This window comes from Vanessa cardui, chromosome 12 (assembly GCF_905220365.1).
Source record: "Vanessa cardui chromosome 12, ilVanCard2.1, whole genome shotgun sequence".
Classification (NCBI taxonomy): Eukaryota; Metazoa; Arthropoda; class Insecta; order Lepidoptera; family Nymphalidae; genus Vanessa; species Vanessa cardui.
Genome location: NC_061134.1, coordinates 11,362,285 through 11,384,973, shown reverse-complemented (window position 1 = coordinate 11,384,973; position 22,689 = coordinate 11,362,285). Strand labels below are relative to the sequence as shown.

The following is a 22,689-nucleotide window of genomic DNA, read 5'->3' as shown; positions in this document are numbered from 1 at the left end:
TCTTAACCGATGATTGCGGGTTCAAACCCAGGCAAGCACCGCTGATTCATGTGTTTAATTTGTCTTTATAATTCATCTCGTACTCGGCGGTGAAGGAAAACATCGTGAGGAAACCTGCATGTGACAAATTTCATAGATATTCTGCCACATGTGTATTCCACCAACCCGCATTGGAAAAGCGTGGTGGAATATGTTCCAAACCTTCTCCTCTAAGGGAGAAGAGGCCTTTGGCCCAGTAGTGGGAATTTACAGGCCGTTGTTATCTGTCTGTCTGTTGCGCTTAACGGCGAAACCAATATATCTAATTTGATGTCATTAGGTATAAAGCTATTTTTATAACTAAATTTTCGACGGACAAAAGCAAAGGAACGGTAGCAACGGAAAACTACATTACATCTATCATTTTATTAATGTGTTAGAATGTACTACAAATTAAAACAATCACGTGATGCACAAAACAGTGATGGTTGCCCGTATTTGAATGAGCTCGTATGTAAGTTCCATTATATATAAATACACACACACATACACACACGAAAACACAAATAAAAAACAAGCACTATACCCTTAAACTCTGCATTGAAATCGTATATCAAGTAGCAGAGTGAGCTTTATATTTAAATTCGCAGTGAAATTTGAAAAACTGTTTTCATTTTTTATCAAAGTAAACAAAAACGCTCCTTTCGAAATGGATACGGAAATATTACAGACTGTTGACTAAAACAGTAACCAATCTGTATGATAATGGATGCAGAACATTCTTTTAATTTACATGACAGTGCACTCGATTCGAATTTTAAATTATTATACAAATTAATGATATCACTCTTACCTCATTTAAATGCTAAGATTTCTTAACGACACAAGTTGTCTCAGAGTAATAGTAATGTCTTTAACCATTGGAGGCCCTGGGCATATTAGGATGATATGATGATAGGAGCCCCTATCACTTTGACAGAACACTATTTTGTTAGAATAGATAAATAACCTTTCATTTTTCTTCAATTTGAGAATAAATATTGCTTTTTTGAAATATCATGTAACTGTTTTATTAATATCTTCATAGATTCTAGATTTTAATTTGTAGATGTTTTTATTTCAATTGAGGGTTGCCCCTATCAATCGGGGGCCCTGAACACTTGCCTTAAGTGCCCTAAGAAATGTGTTTGCTCTTAAAGATGCCGAAGTAGTATAAGTATAGTAAACATATAATAAATAGTTAAAGACTCATTGCTGGTTGTTTGAAATTGCCTGAAGCATCCAGTTATAAACCATATTTCCTACTGACAATTTGTAGATTGTTTATCATAGCACATTTACATAAACAAACACACGCTCACACACGCGTACAACGAACATCACATATCATACAAACAGATAACATACAATTGATTTCGAAACAAAGAATATACATAATCTCAAATGGTTATTTGTATCTATTAATATATTTCTTTTTACCAATAAATATTCAGTTTTCTCGAGTAAAAAACTACCAGAACTCCACGCTGCAATAAAACTTATGACTTTACTTTAGAGTTTAAATCAACTGAATCACAGTGATATTTCATTCACGACACTTTATCGAATTCAAAATGTGTCTCTTTAATTTGTAAGATACAATATATTGAACATATATATATTTTTTTTGTTAAAAAGAACTAGTATTTATGTGTAATGTTGTAATAATTCCAATGACTTCCTCCATACAGATATTTTTAATATTGTCTTAATTTTTTTTTCAAATATAAAACACATAGAGCCAGCCAATAATAGCCAATACTGGTTTGGTTTTATGCGAAACTATACAATTAAGGGACTCGTAACGCTTCTTTCTTTTCATTGGTGACGCGTGTGCCCGTGGCTGACACCGGTTCTAAATATAAGAATAATTGTAACTACGTTTTATAATCGTAAATCCACTTTTAAGTAGTCATTTCATTTTACTTAGGAGGACTCTAAAAATATTTTGAATACGCAATTATTTGTACCTATTACTTTTTAGTGCATATTAATTTGTTTTATAATTTTTGTTTGGAGTCGGTTTTTCTTTTTGTCAATTTTATTATATATTTAAAGTAAATTTCATCGAGTAATAGAACTAGAGATAAAAATTCTTTAATTTTAAAAATAAAGAATCTCATTTATTTTTCTTTGTGTCAATATAATTAATTAAAATATTTTCAATGAAATAAAATGCAACAGACTGCGGAGCGTCGCCAGTTCGCTTCTAATATATTTCCTGTGTAATTCTCATATCTTGTTGTCAATGCCGTTTGTGAGTATAACTTTTTTGTTTTATATCCTTTAAGATTAATAAATAGATACCACAGATTATGATTAAATTTAATTATAACTAACAAAGTAGTCAAATCAAAATAATATATAAAGTATATTTATTTAAATGTATAATTTTTCATTTAATATTCGATTCGAAGGATGCAGATATACAAAAAAGTCATGAGAGATGATCTGCTTGTGCTAACTCGTGTGAATGAAACTACTGATAGAAGATTTAGTTTAAATATATTGTATATAAACCAAGAGAGAAAAAAGAGAGAAGGCAATCTTGCCTGGAGGAGTAACGCTTTTTCCTTACGATACTATCTGCACCAGTTCACTCTACTTTTATTGTAAAAGATGCGGAGGCCAGGCAAACTTTCATTCTCTTTTTGTTTCTATTATATACGGTTCTCGTTCTTTATATACAGCTCTGAACTTCATTCCAAAATAATTTTGGTTCAATATTTATGTAATACAATATTTATTTACGGACTATACTCTTCCTTACTATACGTACTTTCGTAAATAGATATTCTATAAATAAATTTGGATCGTAAAGCTGTATCTATGTATACACCTTATACGCATGTAGATTTGGCACGGATATTTCAGTTACAAATCAACTTACAAAGAACGTAACTTTTCGAATTGCATATTGCGTTTCGAGCGAAAAATTCGATTCGAAAACGGGTATATTTTTATGAAAGCATACAAGGCACATGTATAAATGTAGATTAATTATGAAACATTTTTTTTAAATGAAACCTCTTTGGGCTTGATGTTAAATTTTTAAATTGAATTTGATGGCAACATTTTCAATTAATTTAATTTTGTCAAATATGTACTATAAGAAGCTAATAAGGTCCAAGCCCTTGCGTTCAAGACTGGAGGAGGACTTTGCCCCATTGTGAATTATTTCCTGTAACGTTTACATGCGTTCGTGTTATTTAAGTAGAATAATCAGTACTCAGAAGCAATGAGTGTCTAAGGTCGTAAGAGACTTTTCTAAGAATTCGTTGGAATAGTCAGTTAATTTGTTAAGAGTGCTGGCTGGAAAATAAAAACTAGAAGAGCAGACCATTATTGCATATAAGATGAACAGTTAAATAGACTAAATATAATAGTGCCCATTGCTATAGGGCCTTACCTAATAAATCGATTAATATTTTTTTTACGATAGTCGGGTACGTTCTTCCTTCTTGTCAATTCTTGTACCTGGAATAGTTTTTAATGTTTTGTTTTTGTTGGAAAGAAAGGTTGTAGTGAGCCAGCATAGTTCCCATGTTTCTCTGACAAGATTTGATTATTTCACAAAGTTATTTATAAAAAATATATTTAGGTTACAGACATAAAAAGGTAAGTCTTCTTTGGGGGTAAATTAGGTTCAATAGTTTATTCGTGAAAGCGTAACAGGCAGACAGAGTTACTTTCGCCTTTATAATATTACTATAGAAGAACAAAGAATTTATGCTAAATATCTCTCACAGAAAAACTGCTTCAGAGTATGCAAATTATTCACGAAATACATCATGCGATTTCAAAACAAGTTGACATTTAGGTGATCACGTGACCGGTTATGAGATAATTGTTTCATAGTGCAAGTCAAAGTTTCGTGAAAAAAAAAAACAAATCTAGGGATATTTATAAATATTTATAAATATTCCTAGCTTTGTTATGAATATGACGCACACTTGCTATTCGATTCGGTCATAGTCGAATCACTATGCAATGCGTCGTACGTTCGGTTGTAAAATTTTCGTCCATTGATTAACACATCTTTGATTTTTCAATTTATTGCATTAAACCAGTATTTAGATACGCCACGGCTTTTTATAGCAATCCAGCCCTAACCATGTGATACATGATGTTATATCTCTAATGGGTGGCTAATAACATAACCCCTCCCCTCAACGATCGAACAACAACAAAAGCCTGTAATTTTCCCACTGCTGGGCTAAAGCCTCCTCTCCCTTTGAGGAGATGTTTGGAACAATTTTTTTTATGACATAGGTTGCAAACTAGCTGGAGGCTCACCTGATGGAAAGTGACTACCACCGCTCATGGACATCTACAACACCAGGGTGATTGCAGGTACGTAGTCGGCTACTCCATTTATATTATTCCATATATTCCACCACGCTGTTCCAATGCGTATTGGTGTACTACACATGTGGAAGAATTTCTGTGGCATTAGAGCACCCAGTCACAGGTTAAACTGTTTTACCACCGAGCAACCGCAAACGTTACTTGGGCTCGTAAATCAATCTCCCATTATACGTATATGTGCTTAATATAGTGACATATTGTAATCAACACTATCGACAAGTGTCATGATTCAGATTGTCCTTTTAGAACAAACTTGACAAAAACTAGACATCACTTTTCGGGAAATAAATCCGAATTGCGAGCTTTTCTTAAAACTTCATAACTATCAGTATTCTCAATTATGTTTAAGTGATTTTATTCATATAAAATATATTTTCTGTAGCAATTTTTATAATGATACGTAATATGACTTTAAATTAGGCTTACAAGATATAATTTCTCATTATATTTTTTATCGATTTTCATCATATAATTGGTTTCATTAGGTCTGTTTTTGGTTTTAAGTGTAAAACATTATATATACTAAATGAATAATTTTCATAATATAGTAAAAATATAGTCAACATTAAGTCAAGAATTTGAAAAACATATATTGAATTAAGTAACAATAGTTCGGCTAAATAATATACAAATGAATGTACTTATTAGTTACAACCTGTAAATGTTCATAGAACTAAAACTGGATTGGGTCCATATCTTTTTGATAAGTTTTGGAGCTTACTACACCAGGCTGTTGCAATGCGGAACATTTTCATTATACACGTGTCTGTTTCCTATCGATGATTTCTTTCATCACGATATTATTTATAGAGGCAAACTAAGTAGAAGGCAGCATTTAGCTAATTGGATCTCTTCATATTCTATCTATCAATAGATATATTGAATAGAGAGTAATCTATCGCGATGCTAATGTACGTGTCGTTCACCCTCATTATCAAAGAAACAGGGAGGTTAACGTCACCTAAGTTGATCGTATCGATTCATCGACATCGTGTGCGGGTCAACGGAACAAGCTAATTGACTGTTTTTTACCTGATACACTTCTAAATCCACCATCGAGTTACGTGTTGGGCCTTTGACGCGTGGGTTGATCCAAACGAAGGATGTGTTTGAATTATTTATCACGTGTATACAGAAATAAATTTGTGTTAATTATACATACGGTTATACTAGCAGGCATATGAGTGTGAAATTCAAAATCTCATCATATATAATAAATAATTTCACGATTTGTGTTATTATAATTAACAAATACCTAACTAACGACATATATTGAATAATTAAATTTTCTTAATATAAATAATTTAATATTAAGAAAATATAATTATTCAATATTACTCACTTATATCTTAATTTATATATTGCGAATCAACGGGGAAATGCTGCTAGCATTCTTGGTACCATTCCACGCGGTCAAGATTTATACAGTAACTATTAATTCATTTTAAATTTTTAATTCATATTTGATTATATTAAAGGTTAATGTTATTAATTCTTATGTTAATTACGTGTATTATATTACTGAAATACACACGTAGACATTATTTAATAAAAAATATAATTTTCGACTCGATGTATGTACAGTAAATATGAACAACCAATTTCCTATACAGATAACTTTCACCTATGTAGTCAAATAAGCCGCCTAACACTATTAAATAATGTGAATGAATGGATCAATGATTGTGTGAATGTATTAAATATATGAAATACATTCAGGTAAGTTAACCTAATTCTCTTCAGTAAATTAACAATGTAATAGAAAATAATTAATCAAATCGAACTATAGGTATTTATAGGTACTGACATTAAGTCGAACAACCACACTGGTCTCTAGCACAATAGAAATACAAAGATATATTACAGACTATACATTTTATAATGCTAATTGTAATCAATGACCGATAATATATAGCTTATCGTTTACGTGATTAAAAACAATACTTTTATTATGAGAATTGTAGGTCGGTGCAGTCGAAATGACTTATCACGTAATTTATATTATATCATCAATAGGAATTGAGGTCAAATTGCGACTTAAGTCTCTTTCGATTTATTGATATATACGGTTCAAAGGAAGTTTTTAATGTATGTTAGTCAAATTATTGATAACTAGCAACCCGCTGCAACTTCGGACGGGTGCAATGCTGATATTAAATAATATACTAAGTACATTTTTTTTCTTGTTTCTTTACTATATTGTCCATCTTTTATATACAAAAACCTTCCTCTCAAATCACTCTATCTATTAAAAAAAGCATAAAAATCCATTGCGTAATTTGAAAGATCTAAGCGTACAAAGAGAGAGAATTAAAAAAAAACAAAAAACAAACGGCACAACGGTCTAAAAAGCATGCTTATTCTCGATGTATTGAACTTTGATACTATTATTTTGTACAAAAATTTAATGGTCCAACACTCGAACCCATTGCTTAAGTCAATTAACAACAAAAACACACATCTCAAATACACAATCTCCATTATTTTTACGTTGGTTAAACTAGCCGTCCCGTGGTTAACGAGTTATAAACAGTCATGGTACAATAACTTGGAATAATTAAGTAAAGGTAAGTAACATTACGGTAAATTTAGGTGAAGAACCGGAATGTTAAAAGTCGCTACATCGAATATCGGTTTTATTTATCTTTATTCCGTTTTAATCGTAATGTTATTTTTATTAACATTTTTATTTTAAAAAATCCATACGAATACGTTAAAAGTATTTCTTAACTAGTCTTCAGTATTTCAATAAGAGGTAGCTTTTATTAATTGTGAGTAGTCTTTCTTACTTTGATATTTATATTTATTTATATTACGTGTACTGTCTGAAGTGGAATCACATTTATGATTTAAATAATTTTAGCTAGTAAAATGGAAGTTTCTTAAAAATGAATAAACCAATGCTCTATAAAATATTTATTAAATGAAATTGTGTTAAATATATACAGATTTTTTGTTGAAAGTTATTATGAGAAATTTCTTCTTGAGAAATTTTGTATCGGAAAATGATTCAACAAACCGACTTTTTATTTAAATGATAAGAAATACAAATCGTCTTGAAATACTGGAGCACTTGGTAATTATCACGATAATATTTACACGGAAACACTCTCAATAATATAATTTATCGCGTTAATTATTCTATTTGAATTAAGAACTCTTTTGTTATCGCTATGGATGGATCAGGTAAATATAGGTATCAGATATGAAAATAAACCAGAGAGATGAAAGATATTAAGGGCAGCTGTTCACGATATTTGAAAGGATAATGTGTACCGATTTTTGTATTTTATCATAATACAGATAATATAATTTATTTAATTAAATCATATGGCAATCTTTTGCAAAACATGTACCAGTAAGAAAATTATTTGAGACTCTTTCAATAAAATATATTTGTATGTATTTTTATTTGTTGTTTATGTTTAGTCTAAGATAAAGTGATTCTTATTTTTTTAACATTGTAAGCGTCGACGCAATGATCAGCTTCTTTTGTTTATCTTGTGACAAGATGAAATTATGTATACAGACTAAATACTACAGATAACATATACGAAATGCACAGACTATATGTATATTAAATTTTGTCAAAGCTATAACCTATTTTTCGTTACGTATATATAAGGCTGTATAGTGCATATTATTACTAAAGCAAGACAATTTAAAGTTTCCCAGTAAGATAAATCTTTATAATATTTTTATAAGTAAATATTGTCAAAGAATGTTTTATAAGTGCAATAAAATTTGCAAAAAATAGACAAAAGATAAAATTTCTTTTTAATTTATGGTAGAATTAAATTTAAAGAAACAAACTACAGGTAAAAACAATCTACACAATCAGGTACATTAAGTAATGAGGGCAAGGAAAGACAAATTAGTAGAACAGGATGGCTGTTAAAGATCTCTTCTCAAAGCGAATTCAATGAAGAATTGGATAAGGATTTAAATAAACTTCAATTGGTAGAAAAGGCTTTTATAAATGGCGGCATAGCACAGAAATCTTCGAAGCACATTGGCATTGTTGAGCCCGACACCTTTCTACTGCCTCACTACAATGGAACGGCGAATGCTCGACGAAATATTAATAGTAATAAAGCTATTTTAAAGCAAGAAATTCTTTTCTTATATTTTCAATTACAATTTCCTTTGTAAAATTGTTTTCTATTGTAAAAATATACATTTAAATGTTATGTTTAAAATAGAGGTGGGTGTGCTGAAAGTTCAAAGTTAGGTAATGAAAACAGACTGTTTTTTTTGTTTTTTACTGATTAGGCAGAAGAACAATAGTAAATGATTGGTATTGGGCTTTAACCCATGATAACGACATTGTCACACTCATTGTGTCTGTGATTTTAATGACTTCAATAAGTCGCTTTTCCTGGAATACAGCAATATTGAACAATTCTTCAATCTACCTATTTACGACCTCCGTGCTGGAGTGGTGTGTACGCCGTTTTCATAGGTACGCCACTCCGAGGTCCCGGATTCGATGCCCGGCCGAGTTGATGTAGATTATCATTAGTTTTCTATGTTGTCTTGGGTCTGGGTGTTTATGGTACCGTCGTTACTTCTGATTTTCCATAACACAAGTGCTTTAGCTACTTACATTGGGATCAGAGTAATGTATGTGATGTTGTCTTTATAATAATTATAATAAAATACCTACATGCAATGATGTTCTAGTAAACAGATATGTCATTAACGCGCAAAAAGTGAAGACTAGAAAACGTCCTAATTGGGACGTTTGCCTTTAGTCGTTTTCATCATAATTATGCCAGTAATACGTTATAATAAAATATAACTATGCAGTAATGCGTTTTGCGTAATAAAAACATCTAGTTATCCCTTTTACTTATTGTTTTTTATCAAGCTATCCTTTTTACTTGTAACGAAATGTAAAATAAACGGTCCCCGGTGTAAAATAGACATATCTGTTTATTAGAATATGTATCATTGCCTACATGAGCCTGAAGATTTAGTTTGGTAAAAAATTCAATATTTTGTAAGTGTTCTATTAACTAATCTAAAACGAAAAGTGTACGACAATTACAATTGTTTCTTAAAATACTATTATGAAACAAGACAAAGTAGATCGTACGTTTTTTTTTTATAATTTCGAAGTCTTTGTTATTCTTGTTCAAATACAGTTCCGGCTTGACTCATAATGGTTACGCAGTTGGCACAACTTAACATCCAACTCCGCAGAACCTGAACGTTTAAACATCTCGACGTTATATATAAAGTCAGACGTTATATTTAAATACAGGATACAAATGAATTGTCTTGTTATTTGTCGTTTTACGCAATAAAAAATAACAGGTCCACTTTTTAAAAAACCCACAGGCTTTTGCAATTCCATTTCATTTTACAAGCTATAGTACATTGATGTTATAAAAAAACTATTAAATATTAAGTATTAATGAAGTGTAAAATTAATTGAACAAAGTTTCAACTCAATTCAACAAATCGTTTTGAATATATAATCCAATAACACGATGAAGATGTTTTATTTCACATATTCCAAAGGTTTGTTTATCGAGGGGTAAAATCAAGAAGCTTGCCAGATAAAAAAGAACAGCAGCATCGAATTTAAACTGCAGACGGTATCCAGACGCAATTTTATTCGTGAGCAAATATACCGCAAATGCAGACGGGAGAAAGGAAGGTGGCAGGGTGTCTGCCTGCTAGTTCTAGACTTTACATTCACGCACGTCTAGACGTCTGCGCAACTTCTAGAGGTATTTCGTTTGATAAGTCAGCTGTTTTAATAGTTTACTGAGAATTCGAACAAGTTATTCGAAGCATAGAAATTAGAAAATTTTCTAAGAAAAGTTTGGATTTACCTCAATACTTTGTTCTTTGTCCACTTGTATTATTACTAAGCCACGTTGAGAAGCTGGTGAATCATACTTATAGAGAACGTTATTCACGACTCTTTAAATATACACGTATATATCTACGTGTATGGATAAAAAAAGGATTAATTTATTCATTTTGTGGTGATCATCTAACTGCAACTGACGGTCTACGAGCGTTTTTCTAGCATAAGTTTATGTATCGTCAGTGTAATGCAACTGAAATGCATAAATAACGAATCATGCAATCTGAATTGAAAAACTTCGTTGATAAATATTTAAACAACTAAACCAGTAGGTCCTAAACGTAAAGTAAACAAATTCTGAATGTTTTAGTGAGGAGGTTTTTCAATTAATCAATAACAACCAGTTGATGTGAGCTATTGCCTCGCTATTGTTAGTATACGATATGTGCTAATTGAATATTTAAATTCTATGAAACAATACGTCAAGTTTTATTTTCGCTTTCGTGCATTCCGTGAAAGTAGTCACGTAGCGAGGATCGCTTAAACGCAGGGCTTGAAACTTTCATCAGACAAATATTTCCTTAAACTGGAAGTCGGCCAAGCAATTGAGACGGGTACTTTCTTCCGAAATTCACCTTATTTAAACGAAAAAACAAAATCTTATAACGGAATAACAGAACTGTAATTAGTGAAAATACTTTTACAAACAAAAGGACCGTGTGATCTTTATAACAATATAAAAGGCTATAGCTGTAAATGATGCGCAATCGATGTTAGGAGGACGTAACTGTCTGTAATCGTTTATAATGACATGTTTTTGAAACGGCGTAGTTTTCTCTTATCGTCATCTTTCGCTTCGACTTCCTTATTGTGCGATATTATATTTACAATACGGGATAGCTCTGTTACATTCAATGATGTTCTAGTAAACAGATATGTCATTAACGTGCAAAAAGTGAAGACTAGAAAACGTCCTAATTGGGACGTTTGCCTTTAGTCGTTTTCATCATAATTATGTAGTAATACGTTTTGTGTAATTAAAGCATCTGGTTATCCCTTTTACTTATTGTTTTTATCAAGCTATCCTTTTTACTTGTAACGAAATGTAAAATAAACGGTCCCCGGCGCGGCACACCTTTTTCTGTTGTTTAGTATGGGTATAACATATCTGTTTATTAGAATATCATTGGTTACATTCAACTTATTAGCAAACGTGTGATCTGCTCGTTTCATTGTTGTAACAAAGATTATTACTTTGTATGTTTCGTATGGTAATTGAATTACGCGTAATTCTTTAACTTCAAAATAATTAATCTCTCTTTATGAATGTATATAAAGTTAAATCCCATAAATTTCCCACTGATGGGCTAAAGCCTCCTCTCTTATAGAGGAGAGAGTTTGGAACATATTCCACCACGCTGTCCCAATGCGGGTTGGTGGAATTCACATGTGGCAGAATTTCGATGAAATTAGACACATGCAGGTTTCCTCACGATGTTTTCCTTCACCGCCAAGCACGAGATGAATTATAAACACAATCAAGCACATATATATAGTGGTGCTTGCCTGGGTTTGAACCCGCAATCATCGCTTAAGATGCACACGTTCTAACCACTGGGCCGTCTCAGCTCTTGAACATATATGTCTAAATAATTTCTATATAAATAGTTTTTAATGGTTTGTTAGAATAAGCTATTTATATTAACCTAATTTTTCCATTCCCTCTCGGGACCGATACGTGATATAAATCAATAATATCGAACAGGCTCCTATTTATTTTGCTGACGTATAAATAAACTACTTTCACAAATGTATATTTTTATTTCTATCATTGACGAACTATGATCAATCAAAAGTGAAACCTGTCACTTAAAAAAAAAAACAATTTCATGATGATAATGTAAGTTCCTTTTTCAAACATTTTATTTTTTTACCATATATTAAAAAGATAGAATTTTAATAAAATAATTTATATTTATCGCACTCGGTTTCTGTTCGACGTCGATTGTCGATAAATAAAAAAATCTGAACTGAAACAAATTAAGATCTAAAGCAACTTTCTCGAAATAAATTCTTAAAGAATACCATAAAGTTTAATTTCCTTTGAAGAATAATAATATAAAATATAAATTTGTGACCACGATCTAACAATTTCATTCGAGATCATTATAATACAAGACGGCATTTATTAGCAACCGGTTATTTTATCTCGAGTTAATCGAAAAGCAATTATTCCTCAGTGAAAGTTATAGATAAATGCGCGCCAGATAATCCACAGGTCAATAGATTAGTGAAATTTAACAATGGCGCGAATGTGTGTCGCTGTCATTATATCGGTATTGACAATTTCGCAAAACTGGTGCGTTTGAATTTACCGTTTAAGTAAATCACTGTGTAACCAGTATATTGGTCAAAAGGTGATTCATCTTAGCGTGACCAGTAATGAACGTGAACATGTTACATCGACACAAACCGTTAGTTTAAGAAGCTTACACACGACACAATAAAAATATATTAAATTAAGTTACTTTTAAATTTGTCCGATTAATATTCCAAGTTAAGTCCCGTGACGTAGGTACGCAATTTTCTGAAGAAATTTACCATAATCTTTTGCTTAAGCCAAAATTAGAACAATACAATTTAAGTATGCTATTGCGCTTGCTAATTACGTATAGGTACTTCGTTTTTGTATTTTTAACATACAAAAACGAAGAAGATGATCGTTTTTATAAAGTACTAGCAACCCGCTCCGGCTTCACACAGGATTTGTATTATATAGTATGCATTACATTATGACAAAATTACATAAAATCATTATAAATTGTAGCCTATATTACTCTTGATGTACAACCTATATTACTGTCAAAGTTATTTAGTTTAAACAGTAACAGACCATCGTCACAAAGTTTGGCATTTATAATATTATAGTAAGAAATAGGATAGAATAGTAGGTTGTATAATACAGAATGATATAATTCAATAACGAATAATGTGTCAATCGTAATTACAACTGAATGTAAAACGAAGTAAATGATAAATATTGTGTGTAAAAGACTTTAGCCGACCAGACACATGAGGTACCGTAAGGCGTCTCGTAATGCGACCGGCCAAAATAACTGTATCTAAATTGAGTCGAAGAAAAACAGCTTTAATCTCCGACTAATATAACGCGAATCTCATTAGCGTAAATTAAAATCCTATAACGTTACATAAACGTACATGTCATATTGAACTTTACTTACTATTTTATATACGAAACGCATTTAAATAGTGCAATATTTATCATAACATTACTGGCGATCTAAATATACACATAAATAACAGTTAGTAGAAAACAATTCATTATGATTGTTTAATAATACAATTTTATGGAATGTCAATCGAAAACATTCATTTATATCTGATAACAAACCTTTTGTTGAAAGCGAAACGTTTAATGTAATTCGGTCAATGATATGAGCATTATATTATGAAAATAAAAAGAGCAATTCAAACAATGACAGCATTCCGAAAATATATCGAACCAATACTTTAAATACGGACAATATTCTTAACGTCTGATATTCGACTATCGAAACATTTGGGAATTACTAAAACACTCGTACAAAAACAACGAAATACTTATAACTTATCTTACCTTTGTGCTCACCAGACAGAGCGTGGTCTCAATTGTTGAAATAATATTCACAAACAACAACAGTACTGGCCACAAAGAACACTTCACACATATATTCTGCGCAGAAAGGAGAAATGTCTAAATTAACAACACTAAATTAGCTAACTAACGATATACGATTCTTTTAAATGAACGAACGCACGACCGGCACGTACGAAGTGCATACGCGAACAAAACAGAAAACAACACGGCGCGCTCGGCTTGTCAACAAACAAAGAGGGCTCGATCGTGGAGCCGTCTGCGCAGGCGCAACGACGCCACACACACATAATAGCACGCATGTGAATGGAACATGTAAACATTAGAGTTGTTGCTATATTTATATACAAATTGCGAATGTTTTTAAGAAAATACATGCTGCTATTTTGTATGCTATATCTGCGTAATATGATTTCAACTGTTTACATCAATGTTTAACTAAATAAATAAAGATTTCAATATAGTATAGTAAATAAGTTGTTGAAATAATTCAAATATTTTGAAGGTGTTTTTTTTAAATAATGTTTTTGATTTCGTATTGAATACTCCATTAATTCTGATATATTTATAACAAGCCTTTCGTGTTTGCATGAACAAAATAACACGCAACTTGATATTTTAAGTCATTCGACACTTAGTTATTAGGTACCACAGATTAAAAAAAAATATTTTTAACCTAATTGCAGAGTTTAAATGTCATGTATAGATTGCGTTTGATTACATTTTAATTAAATTAATTTCTCGATATATTTCACAACATATTATAAATCTGTCTTACTATAAACTGCGCAAAATTAAATTGTAATCTGTGACGTCACGCACACTATTACATTGCATCAAAACAATAACATTCCTTATCTGAAATTCCTTATCGTCGGCAGCTGTTTATAACTGTAACGCAGTCTAGCTCTTAATCACTTCGACACTTGATTAAATATTTATTTATGCCTCGACGGTCTAGTGACTAGCATCATAAGGCTGCAGATCCTATGGCTTTGGACTTAAATCCCAGATCAGGTTATAAAAAAATTAATCAGTTTTCAAATTTGGAAGTTTAGCCGAGCAATTGGTTTATCAACAGTCGTCCCAACAGATTATGGGAACAAAAGAGTTCCTATATGTATTTGAGTATACGCTATTATATTAAATATTCTCAATCTTTGATCTAATTTAACCAATAGGTAATGCCATCCAAGAAAAGTATTCCTAAGTGGCCACTACGATATTAATAAGACGAGAGGAATTGATAATGATCGAACTCCACAACCAGAAGTTCAGTTGACTTATAATATCCTTATTTTAGGATACAAATTAATAATATATATATTTTATATAAATAAAACTACATTTGTAAGAGCCGATATGGCCCAGTGGTTAGAACGCGTGCATCTTAACCGATGATTGCGGGTTCGAACCCAGGCAAGCACCTCCTTATATATGTGCTTAATTTGTGTTTATAATTCATCTCGTGCTCGGCGGTGAAGGAAAACATCGTGAAAAAACCTGCATGTGACAAATTTCATAGAAATTCTGCCACATGTGCATTCCGCCAACCCGCATTGGAACGGCGTGGTGGAATATGTTCCACACCCTCTCCTTAATGGAAGAGGAGGCCTTATCCCAGCAGTGGGAAATTTACAGGCTGTTACTTTACTTTTTTACTTTTACATTTGTAAGAGTTCCACTCCAAAGTTACAGATATAGATCGTGTAATGCATATGTATGTCTTCAACATTTCAATATTCGAATGTTGGCACAAGAACAATTAGCCGTGAGCATGAAGTGCGTAGGAAAGAAATCCGCGAGATGCGTGGGCGCTTAGCGAACAACAAACAACAGTAATATAGAAATAGCCCGACACAATGTATTCATAAACATTGTATTATATTCGTTCATTATCATTCGTTATGCGTATTTAGTATTTACGACAACTACAGCCTGTAAATTTCCCACTATTGGGCTAAGGCCTCCTCTCTCTTTGAGGAGAAGGTTTAGGAACATATTCCACCACACCGTTCCAATGCGGGAATACACATGTGTCATAATTTCTATGAAATTAGACACATGTAGGTTTCCTCACGATCTTTTCCATCACCACCGAACACGAGATTATAAACACAGATTACACACATGAATATTCAGTGCTCGCCTGGGTTTTAATCATCGCAATCATCGGTTAAGATGCACGCGTTCTAACCACTAGGCCATCTCGGCTCAATTTAGTATTAATAGACCTCAAAACAGCTTAGATGTTCAATCGTTCGTAACTACACCTGGTGTCACGGTCAATATGCATCACACAAAGCCACAAAAAGCTCTTTGTCCGGCTATGAATCAGACACAGTTAATTTTTTGCGCGTCAACCATTAAATCAAGAAGGAAGTCATAATAAATCAAAAGGATATTACAAACGATATCAAGTCAAATTTCGAATTATCCACGATATTACTTATAAAAGTTTTCAAGGGGTAATTATTAAATAAATGCTGTCTCGTTCTTTCGAATGTCACATCAAACATGTATGAAAGAGTAGAATACGTGTACATCAATGCACACTTAGTCTTTTATAAGTGAGGTCGTCATAGTTTAAATCACGAAGCTAATTTAAGCAATAAAATTGTCTAAATGCAAGAAGCAAATGAATTTAATGCGCATTTAATCGTCGTTTATTTTGTCAACTTAATTAAATCAGCAATTAAAGATAACACGGCATGTTAATGCTTAAGAAAACACGTTGAATAATTCTCTTGTCAAGAGTTCACGTTCACCTTCCGATCGGACAATGTCCTGTGCCCATCAAGGTTTCGAATAATCTATAATAGGTATATATAAAAAGCTCGAGAGTTAGTTTGTTTGTACTTTACCATATTGATTAAACTCATAGTTCGATTTGAAAAAAAAAATCTTTTTGTTAGATAGCCCGTTTATTAAAAAATGTGAAATATTTATACATATTTTTACCTTTTGTTTTTTTTGTTGCTTTTTCCGACATATTTAACAATTGTCCTTCTATTTTAGCTTATTTATACAAAAACCTTATTAAATTATATACCTAAACCTTCCTTATGAATCCCTCTCTCTATTAGTGAAAACCGCATGAAAATCGGTTTAGAAGTTTTGGAGTTTATCACGAACATACAGACATACGTGGCTGGAGACTATGTTATATAATATGTAGATGCATAGAAGCGGAACAGTAGATGTGTTCTGTAAGAAGAAACTCGAAACTGCCGCAGAGAATGAGCTCGCAATGTCAGGATGTGATATGCGAGATTGACTTTAATAATTACAAAGTTTGTAGGATATAAGTATCAATATTGCGTATCATGGTAAGTAGTAATAGCCGTTCTATACGATTTCACTTAGTTTTTCACGAGTGACATACAAAGTGAATTCTTATATTATAAATCAATATTTATGAATATTTTGGACTATGTGATATAAAGTCATCTATACATAGTATAAATCAAAGTCTGTATTGCTGTAATTATGTATGCTTAATACTTTTAAATTACGCAACGGATTTTCATTGCGGTTTTTTTTTAATAGATAGACTGATTCAAGAGGAAGGTCTTTGTATACAATACATGGACAATATAGTAAAGAAACAAGAAAAAAAATAGTATATTTAGTATCAGCATTGCATCCGTGCGAAGCCGGGGCGACTCGCTAATTTTATGTAAACAAAATTAAAATCACGGTTCAATGATAGTACGTACCTTAAAATAATTGTAGAGAGTTGAAAATATTCATTCATTCAATTTCGTTCGGAAAATCAGATACAATTCGTATTGAAATTGTATACAAAATAGTACTTTACTATATGACACCAGCAACGGGGCGGCCTTGAATTTATTATTAGTCTGTACTTACCGCTTGCGACTTATTGATATTAATAGTGTGTGTTATTGTAAAATATGTAAGTATATTTCTCTTTAAAATATTATTATAGTGCAAAAAATTGAACGAAAAATTCAAAAAACAAAACAATTTCACATCAATCCTTAGAACTCTCTAAATAGCCCATACCCATTAATGGACAAAGATAGGCCTTTTTTAGAAGATCAGGAGCGGGTATACGCTGTGCTAAAAGCTGGTAGGTAGTGACAGTTTCTTCATCATTTTTTCTTCATCGCTGATCTGAAGATAAATTATAAACCTATAACAGGAACTAAATTGCGGCAAGCACTTGTTAAACTGCAAACACTTTATTTAACTAGCTGAACTAGCCTTTTCGTGAGCGAAATTATAAAACTTTTAACAATGACACATTTAATTAACGTGGCTATTTTTATTACTACAAATATTTAAAACGGAATATTAACATTTTTTACGAATATATTGTTCACGAGAGCAAGCAACACAAATAGTTGTAGTAATAAAATTTTACCTATAGCACATACTGATTGGTCATAACAAGCCTACGTTTTTCTCCGGGACTTAAACCATATCCATACCAAACTTAATCAAAATCGTTTCAGCTGTTTAAGCGTGAAGAGGTAACAAGCAGACTTACTGTCGCATTTATAATATTAGTATAGATTCAGTATGTAAGAAGCGACGTGCCAACGCTTCCCAGCACCTTGAACGAATCAGTAATAAATATTCTAACCGTATTATTTGCTAGGGCTTCATATAATCAAGCTCTGTGTGTCTAACAAGCAACGGAGCAAAACGGTTGATCGTTGTATTTGTTGTATGTTTCTATGCAGTATCGCACCTGTGCATTTTACCGTATAACAGTATCCTGTATATCAGTCAGAGCCGAGATGGTCTAGTGGGTAGAACGCGTGCATCTTAACTGATGATCGGGAATCGGGTTAATTTGTGTTTATAATTCATCTCCTGCTCGGCAGTGAAGGAAAACATCGTGTGGAAACCTGAAAATCTAATTTCATAGAAATTCTGCCACATGTGTATAGAATAACCAGAATTGGAACAGCGTGATGGAATATGTTCTAAACACTCTCCGCAAAGGGAGAGGAGGCCTTAGTCCAGCAGTGGGAAGTTTACAGGCTGTTGGCTTTATATTGTTGTTGCTGTTGACCATTGTACTTACTTAAAGTATAGCCTTAATTAGTAATGTTGTTTATGTAAGCATAGATCACTCTGAAATAATAAAAAATTGGACAATTTACAGGTTGTTGTAAAAAAACGGCAGATCAATGATAACACTTTCCATTTTACAATCGAGTATTATTTTGATATTAAAGTTTTCCTCACATATCAAACCTTATCGTGTAATCTAAATGCTTTTTAGGAATCATTATAATCGGAGTTTACAATAGTTGTAATTAAGCGCGACGATATATATCATATAATTAATCTGTTTCCGATAGGGTTTGTTGTCGATTAAAACTTCTCTATCCAACCGGCTAAGCATGGTAAGATTTGACAGAAGAATGTATCTCGATACTAAAAAAATCCTTTATACGTCTTGGATGCAATGCAGAAGGTATTCATCCGAAACTTGCTTTCCCTTGTACTAGCACATGCTATTTAATGTTGCCCTAATTTGAACCAGCAATATCTGATTATAATCGTATTCTTACTAATCGGCCATCGGCCTTAATTAACAGAAATAATTTATTACGATGCAGTTTGCATCTTTTGTTACTCAATCACGCTTTAAAACTTGGACGGTTGTAATAAAATTTGTTTTAAAGTCCATTATATCGTAAATGAGAAAAAACGCTACATTTTTTTAATTAAAAATGAATTTATGAGCGAAGAGAGCGTGTAACAGCTACTAAGAGCATATAAGAATTATAAATCGCACGGAATGTTTTCAATTGCTTAATAAGGGTTAAAAACAGTCGAATCCCAACAATCATTTAACGGATCTATGACAAAAACTAGGCTAGGTCAAGTACCACAAAGAGGGCTGCCATATTCATATCGGTCACCAACGGTTGGGCTTATTGCGAGCACTTGACCCCGTTCTATGCCTGAATTTTCTTTTTCCTGTTTACTTTGACGGTAATATACGTGAAAATTCTATTTCGAAATATTTACGGCTAAAGTTTTTATGCGACAATACTGTAACAATTCTCAATGGGTATTTCTTTTTCAGTTTCAGTTGCATATTCAGAATTGTTTCTCGATTATATTAAAAATTTATGAAATAACGTAGATTCGCACAGATAATAAAACAGTATCGTGTTGTTAGTAATGTAACATGACAGTTCATAAGATACCCGATTAAAGAACATTTTAATTTTGAATTTCGAATTAGTATTTGACTTTATATGTCAGTCTATGACAATTAAAATAATTTTAAATCTATTTCATAGAACTATTTTAAATATTGCACACAAAAAGTGTCTGGAGCTGATTATGAGTCTAGTAGAGCTAATTTTGACTTTTATTACATTTTTTGATAATTATTTTTAGATAAAAATATTTTAAATGTTGTGCAAATTGTAGAACAATGCATTATTTATAATTATAAGGAGTTTGAATAAACATTTGAATTGAAAATGTCAATACAAAATTAAAAAAAAATACAATAAGTTGTATCATTGAATACTAAACGAAAACCAACTCTCGCATTAAATTATTTCATCATTCATATTACAATCTATTATTAAACACTAGCTAATTTATTTACAAATAAGTAGGTATTTACAAAAAAGGCTTAATATAAAAAAAATTAAAATAGCAAGTAGATAAGAAGTATAAAAAATATATGGAGAGGCTCTATGGTCGTTAATATTCAATCTTCATCTAATCTCAGTACATTAACTCCGCGAGAAATACTTTTAGCAAGGTCGTTGTCCGAGAGACAGCTATATTTACGGGTATATAATTTGATGTGCTTTTTATTATGAAAGTCAGATAAGAGAAGTTTTTCTTGCTTTATAATAAAACACATGTCTGACCCTTGTTTAAATAAAACAAATACTGTGAACTCGAGTTACGACTCAATCGACTTTATACAATAAAAGCAATATCTTTTCGTGACGGGTCTTAAAAGTCTGATTGAAATTTGAATAGCAATGTTACAACTTATAATAATTCGGTTGGTAATGTAGATTCTTAGTAGATGTAGATTCCACCAAACCGCATTAGAACAGCGTGGTGGAATATGTTCCAAGCTCTCTCCTTAATAAGAGAGGAGGCCATTAGCCCAGCAGTGGGAAATTTACAGGCTGTTACCTATGTAGATTTTATTGAAAAGAACCGGCAAAAGTTCCTATATATAAACGGAAATAAAAAAATATTCTGTCGTTTAGCCGGCTTACAGATGTCTGTAAAATGATTATAGGAACCGTTTAAATATATTAAATTAAATAAATAATGTGGTGTTCAAAATTAAATGACAATTCTGTAAATATAATTTATTCACAGTATGAAATCCTGTCCAAATTTTCAATTGTTCAGAATTTAAAAAAAGGGAAACGATTTAGTTTAGTTCCTTAACTTCATTAGTTTTGGGAGTAGCCAAAAATTATAAATCCGATTCTACATTTCTAATTTTGTACTTTTCTATCATCTATTTTGTAATATTTAAAAGAAAATGTGTCTATTGCTTACATGTATTATATATTTATATCGTATTCGAATCGATGAAAATTTAAAGATAAAAACCTACCTACATATTCCACGCGCTTTGCTAAGAGCTCTACTATATTATGCGCTACAATAAACTACGACACTATTTCACTTAGCTACTTGTATCCACTTTACTTTTACTTCAAAAGTTTCGATAACAACTTCGCCGATATCCAAACCGCCATTTTTTTGCAAATCCATAATAAATAACATAAAATTTATTTAAGACTAGCTGTGCCCATTACTTCGAACGCATTTGAATTTAACAAAAATACATATATTGTTTAGTTCGTTGATTTATTACATATAACTTATTAATTTTGTAATATGCAGCTTTTTTGGCATTATTGCTCAATTCATACATTTACGTTTAGATTGATCGACCGGCTTACTTGTGTTTATAAAGAAAATGTGGATAAATCCGTATTCCGTTCAACTACAATTGCTTCATTGACACTGAGCAAATTTCGCTTCACATTACCATACTCGAATATAAGTAGCTATCTTAGACATGATTGTGGGATTTTCATTTCTTATTGATCAACAAAATAAGGTGTATAGTTTATAAATAGTTCTTCATGATCTTGAACGTTAAACCATAGCGTGCGAAGCGTAAATCGATAGAGTTATGTGAAAATAACGTACTTATTTTGTAATAATTGTTCCATACCAGTTCTGAAGTTATGACAAATCTACAATTAAAAATGTACTATTAATGATATTAAAAAAAAAGAAGTACATGGGTGGAAGAGCCTAATTAAGAACTAAAGGCTTTTTTTTAATAAAAGTATAAAGTACTTTAATTACAAATAAGTCACTACTAGGTACTTATATCTTATCGTTGCAATTCTAGGGCGGATCAATACGATACTAGTATTGTATAATTGAAAAGTATCCTTATATATGAACATCCTATTTAGTACATAGAGCTTTCTTAAGCATTTAGGATGAAAGCCTATTGAATAGTCTTAGCAGACATCGTAGTATTAACTTCTTTGTAATTAAAGCTCTTTTTTTAAAAAGACTTTAGTCAACTCCAAACATATATTTTTTCAATACTAATTTATGGTACAAATAAACTTATCCACATATTTAATATGATACCTTGCCATTTGTTTAACATTTTTTTATAATAACAATGGAATAGCTGAAATATATGTTACTATTAATGATTGCATGTATTTTTCTATAGAACATTAGCTTATCAGGTAATCATATATCTGTGGAGACTGATATTTATAAAAACAGATCATGACAATCAATTAACCAGGAT

General features: G+C 31.6%; 1 protein-coding gene across 9 annotated transcripts in view; it reads right to left on the bottom strand.

The window, feature by feature from the left end:
• The window catches only part of LOC124534504 (protein yippee-like), a 103,810-nt gene that overhangs the window by 46,266 nt on the left and 34,855 nt on the right, over nt 1-22,689 (bottom strand). For 2 of the 9 annotated variants that reach the window (XM_047110419.1, XM_047110420.1), the window contains exon 1: nt 13,845-14,136. The exons of 4 other annotated variants lie outside the window; for them this stretch is intronic. The gene's annotated coding sequence lies outside the window, so the exon portion shown is untranslated. Of the gene's footprint in view, nt 1-13,844; nt 14,137-22,689 lie in introns of those variants that run through there. 3 more of the 9 variants (XM_047110425.1, XM_047110422.1, XM_047110421.1) reach the window with 3 other exon arrangements.